Source organism: Saccostrea cucullata, unplaced genomic scaffold (assembly GCF_032062105.1).
Source record: "Saccostrea cucullata isolate Sc308-1 unplaced genomic scaffold, CSIRO_AGI_Scuc_v1 ctg6071, whole genome shotgun sequence".
In the NCBI taxonomy this organism is placed as follows: Eukaryota; Metazoa; Mollusca; class Bivalvia; order Ostreida; family Ostreidae; genus Saccostrea; species Saccostrea cuccullata.
In genome coordinates this window covers 1-16,386 of record NW_026928963.1, presented here as the reverse complement: position 1 = coordinate 16,386, position 16,386 = coordinate 1, and the positions used below count along the sequence as shown (strand labels likewise).

General features: G+C 32.4%; 1 long non-coding RNA gene across 1 annotated transcript; it reads right to left on the bottom strand.

Moving 5' to 3' along the window:
- Positions 1 to 12,501: 12,501 nt before the first annotated feature.
- LOC134279424 (uncharacterized) lies at positions 12,502 to 13,818 on the bottom strand. Its single transcript, XR_009994626.1, has 4 exons — positions 13,749 to 13,818; positions 13,625 to 13,640; positions 13,435 to 13,502; positions 12,502 to 12,601 (listed from the first exon to the last, which is right to left on the bottom strand). It is a non-coding gene; the product is annotated as an uncharacterized LOC134279424 (long non-coding RNA).
- Between the last annotated feature and the right edge of the window lie 2,568 nt (positions 13,819 to 16,386).

The following is a 16,386-nucleotide window of genomic DNA, read 5'->3' as shown; positions in this document are numbered from 1 at the left end:
AAATTATGTGCCAGATAAAAAAAAAAAAAAAAAAATAGAAGGCGTACTTTGGCAGTATTTAACAAAGATTCTTTGAAAGCCTTATTTAATTCTGTGAAGCCTCATTAAGTTTCATTCAGTGGTAGAAGAAGAGTTGTGGATAAGAAAAGGGTACCCGAAAGCGTATCAGACGGACGGACGTACAGACAGACGGATGGACATACAAACGGATGGATAGACAAATATCCCATTACTATAAACCCCTTACCCCTACTTTTCAAGTGGGAGTATAATCAGTCAGGATGAAGAAACCAACGAAGAATGAGTTTTTACAATCTAATCCAATGAATGACAACACTTCAAATAAAATTCCCCGTGCTCTCGTCTGTAAAATAGGTTTGTTAATAGAACATAAGTTATAAACTTTAACAGACTTGAAAAAACGAATTGAATAACTTCCATAAAAGAAACGATTTGGGGTTTTGGTGTTGAACATTTTTCAAAATACTGGTAGCCTTCCCCAATTTTAATGCACATCTGATACTATTCTACAGCCGGTCACGTGGTATGCTCCTTAGCTTTCTGTCACAGAAGCTTAAAAAAATTCCGACCCTTATATTTCTTACCATGTAATTTTTTTATGCCCCTGTAAGCGAGGTTTCGGGGAAAAATAGTTTTTGTTGTGTGCGTCCATCCGTCTGTCTGTCTGTTAGTCTAGATGTCTGTCTCTCTGTCTGTTTGTCCGCAAAAACTTTAACTTTGCCCATAACTTTTGATTTAGTGGAGCCATGCCTCGAATATTTCACATGTGTATTCCTTGTGACAAGACCTTTCTTTATGTATGACCAAATTTGACCTTTTGACCTTGACCTTGGAGTTTGACCCACTTTTACATGAAAATTTCAAACTTTTACTTTGGTCTTATCTTTTGAACAGTAGATACCAAGTCATTTATACTTCACATATGTCTTCTTTGTTGAAAAAAACTTTTATTAGATACCAATAACCTTAACCCTTTGACCTTGAAGATTTTCGTACTTGTGAAAAAACAATGATGGATAGGGCTTTCATACTTCATATATGTAATCCTTGTCAGGAGACCCTTCATTGAATTGGAAAAATTTAGACTCTTTGACCTTGACCTTTGAGTTTTACCTACTTTAAAAAAGTAAGCCTTTTTCATTCCTTTTAAAGGGTTATGGCTATTGCTCTCATTCTTTATATATTTATTCCACTGTAACAAGAACTTTGACCCTTTGACCTTTGAGTTTGACCTACTTTAATACAAATAACATTGGCCATAACTTTAGGGCAAGGGCTTCCATACTCTACATAAGTATTCTATGTTGCAAGACCTTTCACTGGAAAAAAATTACCTTGACCTTTTGACCTTGGAGATTTTGTACTTATTAAAAACTTTAATATTTGCTCACTTTCAAATTTCACAATTGTTTTCCAGTGAGAATACCCTACTTTTGGTACCAATTAATTAAATTTGCATTTAAGAAAAGTTTAATCTTTGCTGTGTTGCCCCACGAGGACATCAGTGTTTCGCAAATACATCTTGTTTCAATATGTTGAGATTTTTCTTCATTAATCTGAAAACCTGATTTATTTAAAGTTTCATGAAGAAAAGTGGCTATCTCCAAACACACATTGAATTTTGAACAAACCCAACCGTCATCCAAATATACCACTACTGGAATACTTTGAAACAAGTTCTAAAATTGCTGAACCTACAAATTCAGAATGATTTACAGTAGATATATTGTTTTTATGCCCCCGTAAACGAAGTTTTGGGGGCATAAAGTTTTTGTCGTGTCCGTCTCTCTGTCTCTCTGTCTGTCTCTCTGTCTCTCTGTTTGTCTGTTTGTCCGCAAAAACTTTAACCTTGCCCATAACTTTTGATTCAGTGGAGCTATGACATTCATATTTCAAATGTGTATTCCTTGTGAAAGACCTTTTTTGGGGTACCACCAAATTTGACCTTTTGACCTTGACCTTGGAGTTTGACCCACTTTTACACAAAAGATTTGAACTTTTACTTTGACCATATCTTTTGAACAGTATATAAGAGGATATTAATACTTGACATATGTATTGTTTGTGAAAAGACTTTCATTTGATACCAACAACTTTGACCTTTTGACCTTGACCTTGGAGATTTTTGTACTTATGTAAAAACTGTAACCTTGGCTATAACTTTTGAACAGAAAGTGCTATGGCATAAATGCTTCCCATATATAATCCTTTTGAAAAGACGCTTCATAAGATACCAAGAAACTTGACCCTTTGACCTTGACCTCGGAGTTTGACCTACTTTAAAAATACAACCATGACCATAATTTTTGAAGGGTGAGGCCTAGGGATTTCATTCTTCACATATGAATTCCTTGTGACAAGACCTTTTTTGGGGGTACCACCAAATTTGACCTTTTGACTTGACCTTGGAGCTTGGCCTACTCTAAAAATACAACGTTGACCATAACCTTTGAAGGGTTAAGACTAGGGCTTTTATACTTCACATATGTATTCCTATGTATATGACAAGACCTTTCATTTTATACCAAGAACCTTGACCCTTTGACCTTGACCTTTGATTTTTACCCACTTTTACACAAAAAATCCAAACTTTTACTTTGATCCTAATTTTTAAACGGTAGATACTAGGAATTTCATATTTCAAATATCAATTCTTTGTGGCAAGACCTTTCATTTGAAATCAACAATTTTGACCTTTTGACCTTGACCTTGGAGATTTTTATACTTATTAAAACTTTAACCTTGGTCATAACTTTTGAACGGTAATGGCTAGGGCTTTCATATTTCAAATGTGTAATCCATGTGACAAGTTTTTACATTGGATATCAAGAACCTTTGACCTTGGAGTTTGACCTTCTTTTTACAAACTTTAACCTAGCTTGGTCATAACTTTTGAACGTTGAGAGCCAGGGCTTTCATACTTCCCATATGTAATCTGTGAGACAAGGCCTTTCTTTAGAAACCAACAACCTTTACCCTTTGACCTTGACCCTCGAGTCTGTCCTACTTTAAAAATGTTAACCATGGTCATAACCCTTGAATAGGTGATGCTAGTGTTTTATATTTTACATTTGTATTTCTTGTCAAAAAGGCCTTACTTTAGGTACCAACATATTTGATCTGCACTTGAGAAAGCTTAACCTTTGCTATGTTGCCATACGGGGGTATCAGTGTTTCACAAACACATCTTGTTAATAAATGTGCTAGGAGGATTTTGCATGAAAGGTATAACATAGCCATACTTGATGATATTCATAAGTTCTTAAAGGTGTTTTTTTTATTTTGGAATCGAAAATGAACAAAGTCAAAGGGTGACAGATCTGGCAAATATAATTGTACATGTACATGTGTGACAAAATATTACCTTTCGGTTTGTCCCCAAAACTCCTTAACTATTCATGGCATGTGGGTTTGTACGCTGTCATGAAGAAATTCAGTGTAGTGAATTCCTATTTCTAGTTCCTTCCTCTCAAAAACCTTTGGATTTTTTTTTGCAAAAAAGTTGCTTTCTGCACTCCTTCAGAAATGTAACTGCTTTACCGAATAACATTGTTGTTCATTGAAATCTACTTGCTCATGTGTCTATTAAACATTGGTTGCCGTAAATATCACAAATTTCAGTGAATATTTCTTTGCGATTCTTATCAAGTTTTACAGCTGCTATATTGAAGCGTTTATTTTCACTCTAGTTTACTGATTTTGCATGAAAGGTATAAATAGCCATACATGATAATACTAGTATTCATAACAAAACTATTTGCGTTTAACTCTGACCTCCAAAATGCAATATTTTCTTTTAATTTTGATTTTACTCTTGACATTTTGTTACTTTGCTCATATTCACACTGATAATTTAATTCTTGAAACATATACTCATCTTCATTGCTTTCACTGCTTGTTTGCTGCACTTGGGATTGGCGAGGATAAGGAGGGTATGGGTTATCCTTTGATGTAAAGGCAGTCTCTGACGAGGTGTCCTGTCTGCTTACATTAGAAACATCATCCAAAATCTCGTGGGGTATGGAAGTTCTAGGACCCAAATCAAGCCTCTGACTGTCGCCCCGTGTTGAACTTGAAGTTTTCTCCTGAGGTTTTAAACGATTGGCCAAAGTCACGAAAAAAGTCGTTGGCGGAGAAAGAATTTCTTCGTCTATCATATGGCCTTGACTTGTAAGAACGCTTTTGTGCAGCCCGACCAACAGCATAATGCAACTTAGCAGCGTCCTCAGTATCGTCCGCCAGGGGTCATCCAGATATTCATGAACCGTGTCCCACCCATGACGATCATCAATCATAGGAATCTTATTTCTGTACTGCAATGCTGACTTTTCTTCTGTCACTATCTTTATACCTTTCGATAATTCACCTTCTTGCAAACACTGTTCTAATTCTGTCAGCTTTGAAAGTCCAAACTGAATTTTGTGTCCTTCGTGTTTGGATTTAAACGGAACGTCGAGCATGTGCAAAGCGCTTTTCACAGAACTGGCCAATTTCTCAGTAAGCGTTGTAATAGAGTTCACAATTCTGCTTCTCTAAAGCCTTGTTTAACGATGAGCTAAACAAAGATACAGCCTCTACGTTCGATAGACCCAAGTCAGAGTATTCCATTTGTAAATCGTCCATTTTTTTTTTTTTTTACATAAAATGTTCTTTACAGCATACCTTACTACCTACAATGTAACAATTTGAAATTCAAAGAACCGAGCAATCTTAGATAAACGCCCAACCCCGCGAACTGCTATTTATACCAATAAATCACGTGACGCTAATTTCGAACACGCGACAACTACGGCCGCACATAAGTATAAATTTATTTTTACTCCTTTGAATGAATTAATTATCAGCTTTTAAATAAATAATTATTCGGAGCTTGTCAAAATTCGGAACTGGCCAAACGACTGTACATGTATTATTCCGCGTTATGGGCACGGAAAAATACATAGAATGACACACTGCTGTTTTGATCTCGGCCCTGGTATCAACCCGAGCGGTTAGTATCTGCCAAAGACCGGAAAGCGCGGGCCGAGACCATACGAGGACTGCTACCAGGGACGAGATCAAAACAGCAGTGTGATGTTGTTTATCGATCATATATCTAAAACCAGGCGTAATAACATAACAAATATTTAGATTTCTAATGAAGATTTTTTTTGATTTTGTCGCAAGAAAATTAGAGTTATCTTTCTTTATCTCGATGTTTTATGAAGATGTTGCTTGACGGTGAATAATCATGTAGAGAAAAATTTGCCTGGTATGGTCATTAAAAAGAATAACTCTGGTGTTTAGTAACATTTCATTTCGAAAAGCATTCGATAATAAAAATTTGAAAGGTCCCAAACTTAAAAATATTCTACTTTCACTTTGTATAGAACCTGGCCTACGACTTCTTTAACGAATTGTTACAACTTGTAAGTCTCAGATTTATAGAAAATGTTTGTTTTGCTTACAATATATATCAAGGTAGGTCCCTACTCAGAGATTTAATGGTTTAAATTGTATTTTTTCTTTTGGAATTATTAGAATAACACTTAATTTAAATATAAAACATAAAACACAAATAACTTTTTCATGCCATTTTTCAAATTAGAGTGCCACGATGACGTAAACCCCCTTCTTTCTATATTTTTTTCATATTATTTTAACCATGCTCAATATATGGCTCATATCAAAAGCAATATCAAAGCAAGATTACTTTCAAATGTGTTTATTTAATCATTATTATGTAGGAAAGGCATAACCAGTCTTAAAAAATCATTTAAGGTATGTCACTCGTCAGCTTTTAAGAAAAGTTTACGCAGAAGCTTTTACTTCAAAACTACTTACTAAAATTCGATTTTTATAACATATTTAAATTCAACAATGTAAATTTTTTAACATTCAATGAAAAAACTGCTCAAAAATCTACAATGAAGCAAGATTTATGAGGGACTTTTCTTTTGGTGGAAGGATATTTGGCAGAAATTTCTGCAAATCTGCACATTTATAAGATTTAATGTTATGGAAATTTAGCCTCATATAGTTTTACTCGGAGAATATTTTCCGTTTTGATATTGCTAAAAATATTGAATATAGGTCTTAATTTATATTTTTAGTAGTGTTGTAACGATGATCGATTTATAATCGATGATCGGTCGGAAAGGCCGTCGATTTGGAGATTTTAACAATCGATTAATCGGTATATTTCAGCACATATCCTTTCAACAGTTTCCTCACTTTTATTTCATGAACAGGCTCTTGTTATAAAAATATATATCTTCCAAGAGTTGTCCTTTACTATTTTAAAATACATGTACTTAAAATCTGTTTAAAATAAATCAAAAGATAATGATATTTGTATTTCTAAAGTGAAGAAACTAAACTACATATGTTGTATAAATGAAAATATATTAGTTTTCAGTATTTTGGGGATTAACTTGTCATTTCATTCAGAATAACAAGGATTTGCAGTATTAAATGTCTTATAACAGTTAAAAAAATTAATTCCATATACATTTTAGATGATCATGTAAATTAAAGCCTGATCTGTCAATGCTTACTTTCCCCAGGCCAAGTAATTCCTAATCATGCAAAAATCTGTAATACTGAAATTGTTAATCAAACTGTTAATCAAACTGCATATATACTGTTTTTAGAATTTCGACCTGTACAGTGCACCTTAACTTACATTATTTAACAATAATATTCTAAATTTTATAAAATCTATTGCCTATTTTATGCAAAGGGTTACCGATTCGTTTACTGGCCGATGATCAGTTGGTTAGGGTCAACGGATGCTATCGATTCTGATTTTCAACCGATTTGACAACACTAATTTTTAGACTAAGTTTTACACCTTCCCTCAACAAACTTTTCCAAAAAATGAAAAAAACATTAAAGAGGTCAAGATTAAATTTACACCATTTTTTGCCTGAAAATCACATATTTTGACAAATATCTCAAAATTAACATCACTGACCCCACCTTTTTCTTTCATTATTTTAAACTACTCGATACTTGTGACTGATCTGCACTTAAGTCGTAAAAAGTTTTATATAAATTTTTTTTATTGCATATTAAGTTTTTAATACCCCAAATATGTTATTTTTAGTGCAAAAAGGTCACACAATAAATTACGCGCATTAATTTGCAAGATTTGTTCAAACTATTTTACGTAAAATAACATTATATTTATTGCCATGCTTACATCTGATAAAATATAATAAGGGTTAAAGTAATTAAATAAAGAGACAAAATCTAAGTGCAAAAAAGGTCAACTTAATTGTACTGTAGATCAGTAGGATGGACCACACTGACCCCCTATTTTCTTTGCGATTTTGAGTTACACTTTATGAGTACTTATCCAAAATATACTTCTCAAAAAATCCTTTATTTAACAAATTTTAAGAGTGACTTACCTTAAAGGGAGACAGGGAACATGTCACATGACTAAAAAGACATATTACGTCATAATCGGTGATGATATACAAAATCACAACAATTCTTGACGTGTAATTTTATTCTAAATTCTGAAACTGTTTTTAAAACATTTAATTTTAGAAATTATTATTAATAATTAAAGTTTTTAAAGATCTTGCCATCATTTGGATATTGTGAAGTTGACATATCCACACATTTGTTTCTCTTTACTCTGCAGTCTGACGTTAGTGACGTCATAGACGTAGTGATTGAATTCTCAGTGCAACGGGATCAAGTGCACACACTCCTCATGATCAATTTATTTTATAATAAACAGGTCACAGTCAATGTATCATGATAAATTTCTGAAGAAAAATTTTTTAATTAATATTATTTCGTGTTTGGTAGCAGAGCTTCCCTCTATTTAGATAATTTTGAATGTTTATGTTTTCGTGTGACGTCAAAATTGATTTCCCGCACTCGGAAAATACAAATGTGAAGCGTTTTTATCATGCTTACGTTTAATTCAACGATGTCCTGTGCGATATTGAGGTAAGCTTCACTCTGTGATATTTATGCAGTAAATAATTACAATGAAGGACTGACATTCAATCGTAAATTTAGAAATATTTATTGACAGAATTTTTTTTCCAAATGAGGTTTTTGTCGTTGAAGATACCTTGAAAAATGCAGAAATTATTCCACCCAAATACTATATAAAATTAAAACCAATTGCTTTCAGATAATTTAAACCCTATGAATATTCTGAAATATTTAAGTATATATAGTGTTATCTATCAAATTTATCGTTTGTGCATAAAAATTTGCATTATGGACTCTTATGGGCCCGTAAACATGAAGTATCTAAACTCCATTCAAACTCTACATAGGGCGGTATTTGTGGGGCGATATCTTTTAAATAAGTCAAGAAATCCCATGACAGGACCGTTTTAAAATGTTAAGTACACATTAAATTAGTAATATAAAAAATACGAAAAAAATTCATTGACGGGAATTTTTTCAACTAAAGGTCCTGTTCCTCCTTAAGAAGAAATTTTTTTAGGCATTATTCATAATATGTATATTGATCATGATGTATGCCAATATTTAACTTTATAGTCATACTAAAACAAGAGGCATTGAAAAAGTTCGCGTTTTTCTTTGACAACCCTCGTATTGGTAAGGGATGCATGCGCACAGGTATACACGTACAATGATTTAAGGGATACTTATGGAATCACAATTTACTATCGCATCATCGCACCATCGAGGTTTTGGTCGATGATGCAATGGCACGATAATGCAATGGCGATGAAGCGATGGTGCGATAACACGATGACGATGATATGAAGGCGTGACAATGCGATGATGATGGTGCAATAGCAATAGCAATATCGGGTAGTACGATGGTGTGATAGTGATGACACGATGGTGCGATGGCGCAATTCTCCACGCTATTGCACCATCGTTGTAGCATTATCGCAAAATCGCATTAACGTCATCGCACCAAGGCTCTATCGTCATTGCACAATCGCTTCATCGTTATGGCATCATTGACCTTTAAGTCTATGCTCGATGACGTTATAGTGAACTGCATGCATGGCTCTATCCGGAGTCCATATATATAGAATGGTCACATAAACAACATGTCTTTGATTTTATTTAGATCTAGGGAAATAAATAAATCTAATGGATATGTTGCTAAAATAATTTTTAAAAAAGGGTGATCAAGAGATTTATTTGCCTGGTAATCATAATGAAAAAACACAATACACCGAAATGTACGCACACAGTAAACCAAGCAGAATTTCTGTTCTATTAGCCTCTAAGAACTTGATCTTTGAATCATATATGATGAATAATTATAAGATATTTTATTTCACTTTTATTAATCTATTATTTTGTGTATATGATCATTAAAAACAATAAAATCACTATCTGTAAAATACATTCAACATTCATTTAAACACATTTGTAAAAAATAATTAGTTTACCTTTCAATTATACCTTTTCACAATAAATAAAGATCAAATCATGTGTATAACAAAGAGGAAGTAAAATAAATATTTTTATATTTATCATAATAGTGCATAGCACCAGTGCCTTTGAACTAGTGTCATGAGTGTCACAAATCTGGTAAAACTTCCTTGCTCAATACAACTTTGTACACTAATATATACCCGAGGGTAGAGAAGATTTTTAAAGAAATGTTGCATAAACACTTAAAGATCATTTAAAAACCGTACCAATACAAAACCTCTGACACATGGACTGTGAATTTCACAATCTTTGTTCATCATAACCTTCTCGAGCATGCTTGAGATTCATGGCGAGAAACATTTGCGCTGCGTAGCCTCTTTTATTTATTTTAAAATTCTCACCGATGAACCCCAGTGAGAAATTAATAACTAAAAGTAACTGATGATACTATGGCTCTACTGGTATACATACATGTACAACAAAAGAATTAACAATAAATAGAACTAGAACTGTCCAAAAGGGACGAAATAACCCCACCACAGACTATTTTTTCAGAGAAGGTGCCAGATCATGAATATTTTAGGGACCTAAGAGAAGACATGAATGCTAAAACATTTTGTGAGCAAATATAATTGCTTATATTATTTTATGAATGAAACGAAGGTGCAGCCTATCAAAAAAATAAATACTAAAGATAGAGAGCAGACACAAATTATGAACTTTTTTCTGTCAGTGACCTTGAACTTGCATTAATGACCTTGATTCAAAATCATGACACACCCTCAAGTCATAAGCAATCTTTGTGTAAAATGGGAACTCACATTTACCCATAAGAAATATATATACCGGGCATGAATTATATTTTTTCTATCAGTGTCCTTAAGCTTACACAAATGACATTGGACCAAAGTCATGACACAGCACAGACTGTAGACGGGATAGCATTTTGAACGAATTTCACAGAATTTTCAAGTTTTAGTGACTATGGCAACAACATTCAATGAAATTAAATATGATTCACTCAATAAAATAATGAACCTAATTGAAGTCTACTTGTGTGCGAAGTTATATTGAAATCAGATCAAAACGGTAGGAGTAATGCTTTAAAGGAATTGCACAGAAATTTCTAATTTAAGTTACCATGGCAACACCGTCCATCGTAATAAAAAAAGATGCAAGAAATTCTGGAAGAATTTCATAAGATTTGAGATACTTTTCTCTTCGGAAAACAAAGAGCACAAGATTGTCTATCTGAGATTTTAACACAAAAATTTCATCTGACATTTGTTTTCTTAAATATATATATCTGGTAGATAGATAAGCTTGTTCTCTATGTTTTCGGAGACAAATGTGCTGTAAAATTGATGAAAATTTGCACAAAAATGAGAAAATTCGAAAAATTTGCATATTTTCTTACCTTTCTATGTATTTCAAAACTAAGAACCAATATTCATGCTGTGACAGGGATGACAACAGTTTATTTTTATGGATAAACTGTTTATTCATGCTGAAAGACACACAAAGGGGCCAAAAAGGAGTCTTGTCCTATCTTGTGCGTTTCATTTGAGTAACCATGACAATACTATTCATTGAAATAAAAACAATGATTTATTAAATCATGTATATTAGTGTAGTCTACTTCTGTGCCAAGTAATATTGAAATTGGACCAAAACTGAAGAGAATAAGCGTTTTCAAGGAACTCTATTTTTAGTGTCCATATCAACAGCGTTCATTGAAATAAAAAAAGGAACAAATGATTATGCGTTTTAGTGTAGTCTACTTGTTTACCAGGTTATATTGAAAATGGACCAAACCTATAGAAGAAGTAGCTTTTTACAAAAAAAAAAAATATCTTAATGTAGTCTACATGTGTGTCAAGTTATATTGAAATCACACCAAAACTGTAGGAGGAGTAGCATTTTGAAAGAAAAAATATTTACAGACAGACAGACAGACGGACGGACGCCGGACGTAATACTATCGCATAAGCTCTTCTGGTCTTCTGACCAGTAGAGCTAAAACGACAATTTTTTTTATTAGTGAGTACATGTAAAAATTCTTATTGACTAAAGTAAATGTTATGATTTTAGTGACTTAGTCGAAACTAGCTCGTTAGAAAATGGGTCCGAGGTACAGTTGTATAAAAGAGATAGGGACGTTAACGGACTTTTACTCGTAGCAGAAAAATATTATGGTTTCTAAATTAACAGAGAATAGAAAATTTCAGAGAATTAATGTATCTTCACTTTAAAATAAATAAAGCCAAGACAAAACACCACAACCCTCCAAGACTCGGAGGTATACATAAAATGTTTCAAATTTTGAAAAATGGAATCTTGCTGCTCCTCATAACATGCACTTAACTTTATCTGCTAAAAACCAAGGAATAAAGAATTAAAAGAAGAAAATTCATTTTCTTAATATCAACGATATGATCATTGAATAGAAAGATAGACCAGAGGTCTGTTTTACAAAAGAACTTACGACCAAGACGAGAACGTTAAAATGATTATAACATTTAACAAAATTAATTATTGGGTTGAAAATTGCTAGCGTAAAATATCTTTCTTTATTTTTTTTTTTTAGAGATCAATAAAATTTTTAACTCAATCGAAATTAAAAAGTTAAAGGCAGACCTTAGTTTGGTCTAAGTCATAAATTCTGTGTAAAACAGGGCCCCTGTCCTTAAGTTTCAGCTTCATTGTTTAAAAAAGAATTATGCACTATATATAATTACTCGTATTAAAAAAAAAATAAAAAGAAAACACAAAAATCCTTGTTAATTCTCTGTTGATTACTCGTATATATTCTTAACAAAGTTTGAAGAACAGTTTTTCAAAGTAAGTGTACATCGATTTTCATAAATGAATCATTTTTTTGACAAAATGATATTAAAAAAAATATGACTAAACAAAAGCAAAAGTTATTTATCGCACTTACAATATCTTTGCATTAAAAAAAAAACAAACAACCAATAACAACAAACAAAACTAATTTATAAGGCAGACATAACATTTTCTGTAAACTCTGACTATGGCGATCATAAATATAACTGATTGATTCTTTACTCTTTACAATAAAAATATCAAAATTAAAAAAAAAATTTTAGGTGCCATATATTTCAATTTTCTTTAAAGGACGTATTCACATATATATTTCCTTGGGATAGCATCTTCGAATTTGCATATACACTGTCTTTCCCACCTACAAATTGAATAAATTATTTGTGAATCCTTTTGTTCAGGAAAATTAATAAACAATGCATAGATAAAAGTAAATGTTCTTAGAATTTGCAACATTTGGCGCCTAAGCAATCAATTTAAAAATTCATTGTGGAGATCGACAAAAACTTTTACTATCATAGATAGAAAAAAATCGTGGACATTGAACTCCCGATGATATGAATTATGGCAAGATTATAGATACGCCTAATAGGATAACCAATCAGTAAATAAACGTCACTAGTGCCTGAAAATTTCATTCACATTTAATTCTTCTACTTTTTAAAATATTAAAAAAAACATTCTGTAGGTTATATTTATTTTTTAACAAAACAAGTTGAAAAAGTATGTGTCAGTTTTTTCTTGTCGCTACGGTGGATGATACACATACTCAAATTACTTATGATGAGATGAAAAAGTTTATTTTTTTCAGGCCCTTTAAGGAAAAACTGCACGTAGGTCTCTAAAACATAATTTTATTAAACGGAACAAAGTTTATTTTTATTACATTGGTTTTGTAATGATACATGTAAATACATTTTACTTTATGCTAGCCCCCTCATAAATTTAAGATTGTTTAACAACAGCTGCAATGATAGAAGAAAAAAATAAATTAAATCGCAAATGCGGGATATTTTTTTTTGCAGTGTTGCAACCATTCTTGTCCATATACCATAACAAAACATTTATATTATTTGAATTAATACATCTTGCAAAACATATTAGTGTTTTTTTTTATTTTCAATGAAGTTAACAAATTCAAGAGTTTTTGCTTTCATTATTGATTTTCAATATTTTCAGTAAAAATATAGTTACCTTTAGAACTTGTAAATTTTTCATACTTGTTTTCTTCTTTCTGAGGTTGCATATCTTTATATGTTGAACTGTAATGTTCGAAAAAATGTTCCGTCACAAATCATATATTAACATAATAGGCTTCTGAATTTTTTTATGGGATTTTTTTTTGTTTTACTCATTATGGACCTTAACTCTGAGAACTACTTACCCGGACATTCTGTTTTCTAAAATGAAATAAGAGAATAGTTTGACAACTGATTAACATGAAATCAAATTTAAAGAATTTTGAATAGATTTATTAGCAAGTTTTTCCCTGATAGAATTGTGCATACTGTTTGGTGTTCGAATAGCATCATAACTGTTTTCCTGTTCAGGTATATTCTGATTAAGTTCTTCATACTGGGCGCTGAATAAATTAATTTAACATTAGTGATTTAAATTTACACGATGACGTGTCTATAACAAAATTACCCTCAGTAGCAAAATACTGCATAAACGAAGGATTTGGAGAGAACGAACAGTATTCAATATCAAAGTCCATAAAACAAAACAAAATAGGAGCGGAGCAAATACGGACCCCCGAATTATCAGAGGTGGGATCAGGTGCCATGGAGGAGTGTGCGTCCTCTGCTGACCGGTCACACCTGCAGTGTGCTCCTTGTCATGATCGGGGAACAACGGGAAATCCGTCGTCAATTCAGGTTTAAACAATATACTAACAATAAATATTTAAAAAGTCAGTCATCATTTGACTCAATGATAAATTGTATTTGCTGACAAGATCATTGTATCGACAAATTGTATTTGCTGACAAGGTCATTGTATCGACAAAAGAGCTTACGAAATGAGGACTTTAAGCAAGACTGCTGATATTCTTGTTTCATCAACTTGATTGTCAATAATTTACCTACTTTTAGAAGTTGTTCATACGTAGAGCATGCAATTGCATATCGAATCAACTGAGATATACAATGTATAAACGGCGTATGCAGGTGATGATGGTATATTGCTGCATACGTAATGGAAAAAGCAATAACACTAAAAATAAGTAATAACTTTTTACTCACATCTTTTACCTTGAATTCGTTAGATCTATGGTAAGTATTAATTTTTGTGACCTTATAAATTGATTATTTTCAATAAATAAAGATTTTCCTGCTTTTATGAAAACTATAACTGAAATTTCTAACCTTCATACTGTATGCACCATGTCAGATACTGTTTTAAAATAAGGCTTTTGACAAACACATTGATGAAACTAGGACATCAACAGTCTCGCTGAATGTTATCATTTCGCCTGTTCTATGGCTCTATACAATGACCTAGACAGCAAATAAAATCTATCATTGACTCGAATGCTGGTTGACGTTTTTCATACTGATTGTTAGGCTATTTTTAAAACTAAATTGTTTATGGATTTTTCTATTTGCCTGACGGTTAATGCACAGCCGATATGACCGGAAGTTAAGGGATGTTTGCTCCTCCATGGCACTCGATCCCAACTGAGATGATTTGTGCTGTTTACTGGACTTTTGAAATTGATGTCTGAATGTTCGTTATCTTCATATTTAATACAAAGCGTTTTGCCACTTTCGGGTTAAAGACAACATACTGCTTTCAAGACTTTAAATCTTTTTAATTAACAATACCTTCCGACTTGTAATAGATACACTACCTCATCTCTGCTCCAAGACCTTAAATCAAAAGAAAAATGAAAGAAAAGTCAAGTTGCACACATTTAAGAGTCACATTTAGGAAACAATATACATGTAATAAATTTGTACGTACCTGGTAATCTTGAAAGATTATCTGATGCTTTAATGTTCTCCCCACTGTGATAAAAATAGTTCTTATTCATGCATATTTCAAACAATCTGCTTTAAAAATCTTAAAACATATATGCAATGAAAGTGTGGTTAAACATGAGGGTATATACTTAAATAAATCCTTTAGTCTATTGAAAAAAAAGATTGACTGATTGATATTGTGTACTGTGCATCACAATATTTTACCAAAATCAATAGCTTAAAAACTTTAAGTTGACATTTAAAAGATGCTTGAGTTTTTGATTGGCAATAAATATATGGTTTTTGGAGACCGTGTCTTCAAGCGATCTATTGGAATTTCCATTGGTACCAGTTGCTCCCCGTTATTAGCATACCTATTTTTGTATTCATATGAAGAAAAATCTGTCCAAAATCTTAATGCGTAATAAGAAAAAAACATGCTGTAGCATTCAACTCGACGTTTAGATATAGCGGCTACGTATTGTCAATTAACAACAATAATAATAATATCCATTCTTAAGTCGATACGATATATCCTGGCGAACTTAAGACAAAAGACGCCACAAAGTCTTTTTCATATTTGGATATTTACTTGATAAAGAATTCAAAGATAATATAACAACCAAGCTCTTTGATAAAAACGATGACTTTCACTTTTCTATCGTCAACTTCCCTTACTTATGCAGCAATATACCTTTATCACCTGTATACGGAGTGTATATATCTTAGTTGATTCGATACGCAAGAGCATGCTCTACGTATGAACAATTTCTAAACCGATGTAAATTAGAAAGAAACAAGGTTATAAAACAAGAATATCAGCAGTTTCGTTTAAAGTAATCATTTTGTAAGTTCTATGGTCGATACAATGAATTTGTCTATTAAGGTCGATACAATGACCTTGTCTATACAATTTTTCATTGAGTCAAATGCTGACTGACGTTTTTCATACGACAGTGCTACCTCAGTATATTGCCCACCCCCTTATATTGCAACGACCCGTTATTGCGTGGAATACCCCAAGAAAAAATTATGTCTCACTGTGTTAAAACACCAGTCATATTGCCATCCTCCCTTATTGCTATCCGCCACTGGTTTTGGGGAACAAAAGGTCAAATTATAAAAGGAAATCCCTCATAAACAATGCCAATTATCTAGTGGGGATCGGTAATTAGGACGTCAC